Below are 8,563 nucleotides of genomic sequence, written 5' to 3' on the forward strand. Positions count from 1 at the left end.
GATTTCTTTCAGCGTGGTTTTCAAACGATTGCCTATCCAGTATGAAACGAAAAAACTGTATTGCACTTTGTGTGACGTTGTTTTCCCGGTGCCCTTGTACAGGTCCTTGTACAGTGGAAGATCCAGGCAGCGATGATGTAAAGAGTGAAAAAAAATGCAGGTGCCGCCAGGAACAAAAACTTTTTTAATTACACTCAGGAACATTACCAGTTGAAATGTTTTGGGAGAGAAAGGAATTATTTTTAGAGTGGGGACCGCACTGTTTAATTTGCAAACAGCCAGAGCCTATTTTTTACACTGTTTGGAAGGGGTTTATTTTTGGGATGTATTACAGAGAACACTATGAAAAGAGTTTCCACTTGACCCGTATGGCATAGGTACTTAAGCGTAGATAACGAGGATGGTGTGCCTTTTGATTTATTTATGCTTATGCACATCCACTGCATTTGGCGGACCAGAATGGCAGGATATTACGTTGACAAGGACGCATGGCCTGCACGAATTTATTTTCGTGAGTGCATGCACTGGTTTGTTGGAATCCATAAAACGTTAGCGGAACCACCCGAGTGGCTTTCAAGTTAGAGCCGCTGGTGAATTTGCGCGAACTTCAATTACACACAGCCAGCAGGATGCTGGTTGAAAACGCCTGCACATTATGTACATTTTACTCTGTGTGTTCTTATTGCGACTGTTCTTTTGGTGAAATGCTGTGTGTCAAAGCCAGGCAAGAAAGAGGAAAAAGTCCGCGTAGCCTAATGCATAAGGCGCCCGATTGCGGATCGGGAGATTGCAGGTTCAAGTCCTGTCGCGGACGTGATAATTTTTTTCACTCATGCAGCATTTCTCTTTATGGGCTTGCAGCTGCTGCTTCTGCGTGTCCGCGTGGCCTAATTTTTTTATTCGTAAGGTATCTGATTCCGGATCAGGAGATTGCAGGTTCGAGTCTGTCGTAGACGTGATAAATGTTTTTACTCGTGCAGCTTTGCTGTTTATAAGCTTGCAGCTGATACTTCTCTATGTCCGCGTGACCTAATGGGCTTGTGGTGCAGTCGATTCCACTTCCGGCCGCGTCGAGCTCCGCTCGAGAAAGTGTTCCGGACCATCATGGATGGAAACAACTTTATTAAAATCCGGCGAAGTTTAACGACCCGAGCTCAGGTTTCCCATAAGGGGACTTCGAGGCTTTGCCTCCTCGCCGCCTCCCGGGCCCGCTGGACTGCACACTCTTGTGTCTTGAGGTTGGAGCTGCGCAGAGCGGCGGCCCACTTCGACGCAAGAGCCTCCGGAGCTACTGCCATGGCCGCGGTAACAGGACTATTGAAGAAACGACGCAGGTCATCAGGTGATGCCGCACTGCATGCTGTTTTTTTGCCCGCGGACATCAAGGCACGCCCATACCACGTCGAGGATTTCAGGGACGCACTTATGCGTTTGGCTATGCTCCCCGAGGTGGATGCCTTGAGGGCGTACCAAACGAATCACGTTTGGGCAGTTACACTGAAGACTGCTGAGGGCAAGAAGATGCTCGCTGTCGGCGATATAACTGTCAAGAATCGCCGTTGCATGGTACTCGACCCATGCCACCAGGATACGCGACTGAAGATTCATTGGCTGCTGTACAGCGTCCATGACAACGACGTGCGAGTAACCTCGCCCCCTTACGGCAAGGTGAATGAGGTAGTGCGAGAGCGGTGGCGAGTACAAGGATGTACAGACAAGTCTTCTTCAACACGTATGGTGAGCCTCAAGCTAAAACCGGGCATCACGGTGCACGACCTTCTACATCAACTACGGACTGCCGGGGACGTCACGCTTGTTGTCGTGCGGGGGAGGGCGCCGCTTTGTCTACGCTGCCACGGTAGGGGTCACATGCGGGGAGAGTGCCGTGTCCCGCGTGGCATTGTGTATCGGCACTTTGGACACGACAAGAGTGGATGCTCAAGGACGTATGCAAGCGTCGCAGGGCCCGTACGCAGCGAGGACCTTTCCGAGCACCACATGGACGAGGTTGACGCCGAGGAGGTTGCGACCGGACGTCGCGATGAACTGGCACCCCCATCGACCCCCCAGCCAGCAAAGGCAAGGAAGTCTCTCCTAGTGAAACGCGAACTTCAGCAGCAGAGAGCGGCGTCTCCGGTGCCGAAGCCAGCAAAGGCAAGGAAGTCTCTCCTAATGAAATGCTAACTTCGCACCGGAGAACGGCGTCTCCGGCACCCTCAGAAGCCTGAGGGCAAAAATGAAGTGCCATCGGTAGACGACGAAGAAACCATGGAGACTTGCAAGTCGTGTAGCACTCGTAAGACGACACGGGAGGAGACGGAAAGCAAAGCGGCGACAACGTCAAAGACGTCGGGCGAGCCAACAGCGAAGACGCTCACCGGGCACCGCAATTTGTACAAGCCGAAGCGAAACGTATCAAGCGACAGTCGCACGGCCGACTTGCAAACGCAACAGCAGCAGCAGCAGCAAATTCGGCCACCGCCGTCCTCACAACAGCCGCAGCCACAGCCGTCACAGCTGGCCCCACAGAAGCAGCAGCAGCCACCGACCACCCTACAGCAGCAACAGCAACAGCATCCGTAGGACGGAGCCTCGCATCAATGGCAAGTAAGATGGTGCGTACATGTGCCGACGTCGACGTATGCGACTCATAAATGATGTGCGCCTGAAGCGGTGCGTGCATAGCCCACGCTGATTTACCCTCATGGCTAAAGAAGGGCCCGGTGGGCTGCGGAGCAACGCGGCACCGCGAGTATACGCTGACGATGTACGAGAACCACTGGTGAGGTCCATGCGACCGGTCTGGCCCTATTTTTTACTTAGGTGACTATGAATGCGGATGCAGAATTACGAGTAGCTACAATCAGCGTGAGAGGCCGCTCTGCTAGGCAGCCTCAGTGCCAACTGAGGGCCTAGCACGATCCTGGTATCGTTGCCATCCAAGAGACGAAAGCTGCAAGTAAGGATCAGACCGATCCTGAGCATGGTGCTTCCGTTCAAAACACGGTAAAATATATGCGTGTCCCATGCTGTTGGTCGGTCTGCGGGTTGTGTACTATTTTTCAGGAATTCCATCGGCATAGTAGAACAGGCTGTAACTGTGTCTAGTACAGGTCGATTTATAGTGTGCGATTTTTCAAACTGTGAGAGGTAATGGCGTCTTACCTGTGTCTATGCGCCAAACAAAGTGTGAGAGCGCAAAGATATTTTTGAAAACCTGCATTCCTATATGAGCTGCGACAAGACTGTCATTCTACTTGGTGATTTTTATTTCGTTTGTAATGCTCATGGCAGAGCGAAAACAGCACCATTAAGGGATCACAGTGCCTTATTTTTGAACACAATCGTACAAGATTAAAATATCGAAGATGTTGGTGAAGTGTCGTCCCCAGTGACACAATTTACGCACTATGAACGGGAGAGCCATGCAAGGCTCGACAGAGCGTACGTTTCAATAGATCTAACGGGCATTTGCTCGAATTATGAAGTTACAAACGTATCGTTCAGTGATCATAGTCTTCAGGATGTTTACTATAGGGTTTAAACAAAAAAGGTCGCGGTTTAACTAGGACGTCTGGAAACTAAACGATAAACTATTAGAAGCCGAGTTATTTGCATAAAGCGTACAGAAGCGCCTGGAAAAAGTGTTAACTGTACCGATGCGAAGTGTAATTGAAACCTGGGAACAAGTTAAGGAAGAAACAAAGATCAGTGCTATTGAATGATTGGGTCTACTGCATAGAGCTGACAAGGAAAAAGAATTACAATGTCAGTTATGGCGAATTCAATTGGGAGAATAGCAGCAGGGCGCCACGCAATGCGGAGTCGGCTGACAGCGCAGTGAGAGCAGGGACATTCGCCCCGCCACTGGAATGCGGCGCGATTCCGGAGAGAAGATGGGAGGGAGACGTGTAAGGAGAAATGTACCATCTGATTAAAGCAGTCGACGTCCCAACATTCTCAGCTGGAGGGTGGGAAAACACGCGTGATTGTGTTGTGATCTGTGGGGCGTAACGCTGTCACCGTTTGCGGCCACGTACTACATACTTTTGTGCAACTCCGACGCATCCCACAATATATCCGCCTGCGAAGATTATGTGCAACTTGAATCTGAAGTTGAGGTCCAGCAGGTTTCGCTCCTGTTACCGTCGAACGTCTCAAGCACTTCCGCAAGGCGAAGACGCATTGCTGCCGCTGTGCCCAGCGCATCCGACGAGAAGCAAGGCCGCCTAGAAATGCCAGGATCTGTCGCTGAATCCCTGCGATGCTTGCTCGTATCACCGACGTCAAAAATCACCGGGACCAAAACACAAACTGCGCTTGGCTGCGGCCATTGCCGCCGAGCTCGCCGGCTGAAGCAAAATAAAAACAAATGGGGAGGATATGACGATTTAAGTAACGTGACTTTCTCTCACGGTGTAAGAACATTTAGGTGTTTACACTGCGCGAGCGAGTGTCCAGAATATGTTCGGCAGCGCGCGGACGTACCGAGCAGCTTTGTTGCGAGCCAAAAGATGGCGCCGCGCTCAGCGGTCCCAGCTTAGCGGCGCCGGCGGCTTGACATTGCTCTGCCTCCCCTAAATTTTCGTTCTTAGTGGAGTGAGTAAAACTCAGAGCGCGAAACAAATTCGTTATTTCAGATTAACGTGATAAGTGTACCAAGCTTTATGCTTCGCTAACATGAAGGTTTCTTGTGCAGAGTGTGAATGACGTGAACACAGGTCGATCGGGATGAACTGAAAGGCCACTCAATTCACGCTCGCGCGCACAATTTGTTTCGTCCGGTGTAGCCGTTCATCCAAGCATAAAAAATAAATGCGTTAGCCCACGTGCTTCCCCTCGATCAAAATAAAATAGTGACTGCACCAGAAAATGTTGTTTTTCATGTTTATCGCTGCTTCCATTCAGTCAGAAAACCGTTCAAGTATCGTTGCACGAATTCAGTGTGGCCGCGATATAAATTAAGAAATGAACCGGCGCAAGCTTACGATATGCAACGCATTAGAGCAAAGTTACTGTTCATGGTTAGAACTTAAGATGATAATGCACATCAGCTATGTAAAAACTCTTTCAAATGGCAATTTATTAGGCGGGACGAAGGCACGCGTCCTATCTTTGATTACAGCATCACTAATACAGTTTACTGGTGAAAAACCTGAGCGAATGCCTTTTTTATTCCAATTCCGCTTAACAAAGACCGCGTATAATATTGTTACGGTTAATGTTGAACCGGTTTATTTAAAGGACGAGGTTGATGGTGAAGTAAAGATGGCGTCCAGAGGCTGCGCCAGATAACGTCTTCCTCCTCTTCTCCTTGTCCGGCTCATGCCGTAGCAATCCCCGGTTGCCAGACGAAGCCCACTGGGCAAGTCCAAATCACTCGTAAAGCGTGGGGTGAAACTGCTTAAGACGAGCAACATGTACTAACTGCGTCCGGCTAGACCGACGACCAGCTGACGTCAAACGTGACACCACGTACGTCAAGTCACTCAAGCGATCTACAATGACGAATGGGCCCGTGTACTGGGGTAAAAACTTTTCGCATAAGCCACGTTTACGTTGCTGGGTCCACAACCACACAGTCTCCTTTAGCGTACGAGATAGACTGGTGTCGGCTGTGATAGCGTTCTTTCGATCGGTGTTGCGATGCCACAGTACGCAGACGAGCAATACGCCAGACTTCTTCGGCAAGACAAAGCGTCCTGGCAACAGAGTGCTCGCTGTGAAAGTCAAACGGTAGTATAGTGTCAATGCAGCTTAGCGGTGGACGTGCGTGAAGCTGATGAAAAGGACTGTAATCGGTCATCTCATGCTTTGCAGTATTGTAAGCATAGGTGATGAAGGGGAGTACGTCATCCCAGTCTCTGTGATTGGAAGATACTACATGGCCAGCATGTTAGTTAGAGTTCTGTTCGTACGTTCTACAAGCCCACTTCTTCGCAATCCCTCCGAATGGCGACGATGGCGACGATCACCGAGCTTCTGGTCTTACAGCCGCCTGGCGACTAGGCGATCCGCAATATGTCCCGTGTCATGATTCATGTCTCTTAGTTACCCGCTGATGTCACAGAAACCAGGAAAACAGCCCAGTACATAAGGAAATGCACAGTCGGGCTGAAATCACTTGGCAGTAGCCAGGACTGCATGGTTTACTGCAGGTTTACACCTCGGCTCGATCAAGTGGTGTAGCTTGCACGAGTTCCGTGAAGTTCGCATGGGACGCCTGGACAAATTATCGCGCCGTCTTCAGGGGGAGCTGCATGGATCTGGCATGATGGATATTTTTCTGGGAAAAACCACGATTTCAATGTGAGTCACGCCGTAGTAATCCTAATGCACCTAATGCACGATACACTGCCGTTATCCCAGTTGCTCTAATTGAAATGCGGTCGCCGTGGCTGGGATTTGATCCCACAAATTTATCTTTTGCAGCCCAACATCAAACCCACTAAGCCACCACGGCGGGTCGGTATGATGCTGTGATGTTTTTGGGTGCAGGATCACTCCAGAAAGAGATAGAAGCAGCACGCGGAAGCACAAACACACATCAGACGTATATTGGACACACGTAATACATTAAAACAGCACATATACACCAGTTCCCCAAAATATGTTCAAGAAGATATACAGCTAATATAGATTAGTCAAAAAGTAGTCGGCCTACAGTTCATGTAGAAGTAGTTGCCGCCATGTCGGAGACGTCGGGGAACCGGTCTCGGACAGCAGTGTCGGACAGCTGGTTGGACAGAAGGGTCTAACTACAGGGTCAGATCGCCTCGTGGAGCTCAGGTGACCCTGCGCCACAGTCGATGTACCGGAGCCTCCGCGTGCCCGGTTACTCGATGGCGGGGTTTGTGTTCCGGAGAACACTGCGGCAGCCCACTAGGTCACGTCCACAGCTGGCGAGGTAGCCCCGTGGCCGCTCACCCGAACGCTCGATCAGCCAGGCTCAGGACCGCCAGCCCTCCTGGACCAGTTGCCCAGCGGAAGAACTGGACGAGGTAACCCTGTGACCGCTGACCCGAACGCTCGAACAGCCAGGCTCAGGACCGCCAGTCTTCCTGGACCAGTTGCCCGGCGGAAGACCTTGACGAGGTGGCCTCTCAGCTGGTGCTAGCTTTGATTGAGGTGCAGACGTAGTGACGCGGGTGGCGATAGCTCCTATGGGCCGGACGCCCAGCGAGGAAGCCCTGTGCCGTCGAACGCCAAACCTCGCGCACTGCTCACGCCACGGGCCACGCTCCCTCGAGCCACGCTTTTTGAGGCGCCACTGTCGACGTTCACCATGCGGTGTCGATGATGATGATGACGACCTTAAAGTACATACCCACTCATGGGTATTGGCCAAGAGTCGTCGTCCTCTTCGCCACCGCACGGCACACTGTCTTCATATGTTTGTGTTTGCCACTCCCGCGTGTAATATATTATGACAGATGCATAACAAGCGTGCTGCATACAGTTTGGCTGTCAGCACTACGCGAAAGCTGGGATATGCTTTTTTTAGGCCGCATAATAGAAATGTGTGTTGCGATAAAATAACTGGACAGGCAAGACCTTCTGTCCTAAATTGTTCAAGTGTTTGGTGGGAAAATAGACGAGAAGCAAGACCGCCTAGAAATGCCACGATCTGTCGCTGAATCCCTGCGAAGCTTGCTCGTATCGCCGACATCAAAAATCACCGGGGCCAAAACACAAACTACGCTTGGCTGCCGCCATTGCCGCCGAGCTCGCCGGCTGAAGCAAAATAAAAACAAATGGGGAGGGTTTGACGATTTAAGTCACGTGACATTCTCTCACAGTGTAATAACACTTCGGTGTTGACACTGCGTGCGCGCGAACGTCCAGAATGTGTTCGGCAGCGCGCGGACGCACCGAGCAGCTTTGTTGCGAGCCAATAAATGGCGCCGCGCTCAGCGGTCCCAGCTTAGCGGTGCCGGCGGCTTGACATTGCTCTGCCTCCCCTAAATTTTCGTCCTTAATGGAGTGAGTAAAACTCAAAGCGCGAAGGAAATTCGTTATTTCAGATTAACGTGATAAGTGTACCAGGCTTAATGCTTCGCTAACATGAAGGTTCCTTATGCAGAGCGTGAATGACTTGAACACACTTGACCGCTTCGGCCCCAGCGTCATCGACATTGATACTTCCGATGGCTATTCCACTGAAGATATGGCCTCGGATAGCGACTTCACCGTTGTCTCAAGCCGCCGTTTGAAGAGGAAGATCAGAAGGACATCACCGACCAGTCGGCAGCCACAGAAAAAGGCGAGTGGCATGCGGTCATACACAATCTCGTATGTACCAACAACGACGACAGACATCTTGAACTCTCTGAATCGGCAGAGCTTGACGGAGTATTTTGAACTTGTCGCCCCTGGCCAAGTTGAAGAGATACGTATAAATGCTCAAAAGAACATCCTGTCTGTGGAAGTCAATACAAAGACCATACTGGACACACTAAAAGCAATTGGTCAGTTGGGCAACATTCCGGTCCGCGCATTCTCCGCGTATGACAAGGAAACTACAACAGGCGTCATCTACGATGTGGACGAAGACATTACTGAC

The 8,563-nt window shown here is 50.8% G+C and overlaps 1 non-coding gene across 1 annotated transcript; it reads left to right on the forward strand.

The window, feature by feature from the left end:
* The first annotated feature begins 741 nt into the window (after positions 1–741).
* Trnar-gcg (transfer RNA arginine (anticodon GCG)) lies at positions 742–814 on the forward strand. Its single transcript has one exon. It is a non-coding gene; the product is annotated as a tRNA-Arg (tRNA).
* The last annotated feature ends 7,749 nt before the right edge of the window (positions 815–8,563 follow it).

The sequence above is a fragment of the Dermacentor silvarum genome, chromosome 1, assembly GCF_013339745.2.
Source record: "Dermacentor silvarum isolate Dsil-2018 chromosome 1, BIME_Dsil_1.4, whole genome shotgun sequence".
Classification (NCBI taxonomy): Eukaryota; Metazoa; Arthropoda; class Arachnida; order Ixodida; family Ixodidae; genus Dermacentor; species Dermacentor silvarum.